At 36.4% G+C, this 3,332-nt stretch overlaps 1 pseudogene; it reads left to right on the plus strand.

The window, feature by feature from the left end:
* Positions 1-1,522: 1,522 nt before the first annotated feature.
* LOC138171776 (F-box/WD repeat-containing protein 2 pseudogene) lies at positions 1,523-2,370 on the plus strand (annotated as a pseudogene).
* The last annotated feature ends 962 nt before the right edge of the window (positions 2,371-3,332 follow it).

Raw genomic sequence — 3,332 nt, forward strand, 5'->3', positions numbered from 1 at the left:
TTGAAAAATGTATTGTCATGACTCATTTTTTTCTTTCTAACTTTCTTAATTTGTGTTTTCTCCTTTAGTAAAAGCAGATAGGTTGGTCAAGATATTATCTATTTTTTAATTTAGAAAAATAAACTTAGTTTTACCTTAATTTTTTTTATTTTAGCTATTTTTGCACTTATTCTTGAGAATTTATTTTTTCCTACTTTGGTTTATTGTTGAGTTTCTTTTAGAAAGTCATTAGCTATAGACTTGACTTAATGTATTTTTCTTTTTTCCTAGATATTATTGTAGACATTTAACTCTATACTTTTCTCTCTGAGAATATCTTGGCTACTAAGTTGTAATTTGTATTCAAGTATATGATCAATTTCTGTAAAAAACCTCTTGAAAAAATGTGTATTACTTTTTTCCCATTTGTTTTTCTTTAACTATCTGTTTATTCCACTTTGTTAAATAGCTTGTTCTGTGATTTTTTAAAAATTGTTTTTTGTTTAATCACATTATCACATTCTGATAATGATTGTAGAGAACCCCTACTACTATTAGAAGTCTACTTAATTCCTTTTCAAGTCAATGAGCATTTATCAAGTGCTTACTTATGTGGCAGGCACTATGTTTAGTGTTAGAAATAAAAATACAAAACAGAATGAAAGGCAGTCCATGCCTTTTAGGAGCTGCCATTCTAATATGCGGAAAGACAATTCATAAAAAGAACCTCGAGAGAGGGAGAGGGAGAGGGAGAGAGAGAGAGAGAGAGAGAGAGAACAAGTATGGGGCAATGGTACAGAAAACTGGAGAGGTAGGAGTGTATAGTGGAAAGGAATGAAGATGCAGTTGGCCTGGGAATCATCCTTAATATGGGTGTTCAGTCAATGAGAAGAAAGAGAGACCACTAGGGTAGAAGGTATTACCGATGTATGAAATCCAGGGGTGAAATGAGCTCAAGGTGTTTCTTTTGCAGTACTGTTAACTTTTCTTTCTTATTTATCTAATTGTTCATCCACTAAGATCCAACTCTGATGCTTCATTGTAGGAAGGAAATAAATCTATGGCTATAATTTTCAGTTAAATACCTACATTAGTGGAATGCAAGTTCTGACAGCTTTTATCAAGCTGAGAAGGTTTTGACCATGGGTCAAATATTGACCAGATTTCTGTTACTCAGGGACTAGCCTATCTAATTTTGACAAGATTCAAATTCGTCAGTACAAAGCTGGCCACAAGGTGATGACTAAAAAAAAGTGCAGCAGTTAATGAAGATTGTTTAATAAGGTATAAAGAAGGTGGGATCGTGAGGAGGCTAGGTGGCGTAGTGAACCAGCCCTGGAGTCAGGGCCTGAGTTCAAATTCGGCAGACACTTAACACAAAAACTAAAAAAGTGACCTTGAGCAACAAGTCACTTAATCCCAAATGCCCTCCAAAAAAAAAAAAGTTGGGATTGGGGGAACCCAAGCGGCTGCCGTGAGTCGGAGTCATGGCTGCGTGTGTCCCTCCCGAGGCCCCGCTTCCCGGAGCGCGCCATCAGGTAACTTTTCCCGTAAACTTATGGAGAGAAAGAACTTTGAGACATGGCTTGATAACATTTCTGTTAAATTTCTTTCTCTTATGGACTTGCAGAAAAATGAAAGTCTGAATCACCTGATTAGTCTGAGCGGAGCAGTTCAGCTCAGGCATCTCTCTAATAACCTAGAGGCAATACTCAAGCAAGACTTCCTCAAACTTCTTCCCCTGGAACTCAGTTTTTCTTTGTTAAAATAGCTCTGTCCTCAGACCTTAGTCACATGTTGCCTTGTCTCTAAGCAGTGGAATAAGGTTATAAGTGCCTGTACAGAGGTATGGCAGACTGCCTGTAGAAACTTGGGCCGCCACATGGTTGAATTCTGTTCATGACGCTTTGCATTGGAAGAAAGTTTATTTGAAGGCAATTTTGAGAATGAAGCAGTTGAAGGACCATGAAGCCTTTGAGACCTCATCATTAATTGGACACAGTGCCAGAGTATATGCTCTTTACTACAAGGATGGACTTCTCTGTACAGTGTCAGATGATTTGTCTGCAAAACTCTGGGATGTGAGCACAGGACAGTGCATATATGGCATCCAGGCCCACACCTGTGGTGCTGTGAAGTTTGATGAACAGAAACGTAACAGGATCCTTTGATAACACAGTAGCCTGTTGGGAACAGAGTTCAGGAGCCTGAACCCAGCACTTCTGAGGACACATAGGTGCAGTGTTCAGCTTGGACTACAACTATGAGCTTGATCTCTTAGTGAGTGGTTCTGCAGACTTCACTGTGAAAGTCATTGGAGAATAATGTTGAAGTTGATTTAATTTTCTTCTCCAATAGCAATTATTTGGAGACCTTAATCTGTGTTTTTTTCCCGGCTAATATTCCATTATCTATTTTAAAAATGATATTTTATTTTTCCCCAATTACATGTCAAAACCATTTTTAATATTTGTGTGTTTTTTAAGTTTAGAAATCAAAATTCTGTCCTTCTCTCCTTCACTCCTCTCTCCCTGAGACAATAAGCAAACTTGATATAGGTCATATATGTGCAATCATGTAAAACATTTCCATATTAGTCATTTTGTGCAAGAAGATGATAAAAAAAAGAAAACAGAAGAAAGTGAAAAACAGTATGCTTCGATCTGTATTCAGACAATATCATTTTTTTCTCAAAAGCATAGAATTTTTCATCATAAATCCTTTGGGTTATCTTGGATCACTGTATTGTTGAGAATAGCAAGTCATTCACAGTTTTTCATTGTACAATATTGTTGTTTCTGTATACAATGTTCTCCTGATTCTGCTTACTTTACTTTGTATCAGCTCATATGTCTTTTCACACTTTTTCTGAAATCATCCTGCTCATCAATTCTTATAGAATAATAATATTCCATTACAATCATTTACCACAACTTATTCAGCCATTCCCCAATTGATGGGCATCCCCTCAGTTTCTAATTCTCAGCCACCACAAAAGAGTAGCAATAAATAAGTTTGTCCAAATTGGTCCTTTTCCCTTTTAAATGCTCTTTGGGATACAGACCTAACAATGATATTGCTGGATCAAAGGGCATCATGCACAATTAGTAGCTCTTTGGGAATAGTTCCAAATTGCTCTCTAGAATGGTTGGATCAGTTCACAACTCCATCAAGAAAGCATTAGTGTCCCAGTTTTCTCACATTCCTTCCAACATTTATCATTTTCCTTATTTGTCATATTAGCCAATTTGATAGGTGTGAAGTAGTACCTTAGAATTGTTTGAATTTCTCTCATCAATAGTGATTTAGAGCATTTTTCATATGATTATAGATAGCTTTGATTTCTTTGTCTG

The sequence above is a fragment of the Petaurus breviceps genome, unplaced genomic scaffold (assembly GCF_028583685.1).
Source record: "Petaurus breviceps papuanus isolate PSGF00001 unplaced genomic scaffold, PetGlider_PUasm1.0 47, whole genome shotgun sequence".
In the NCBI taxonomy this organism is placed as follows: Eukaryota; Metazoa; Chordata; class Mammalia; order Diprotodontia; family Petauridae; genus Petaurus; species Petaurus breviceps.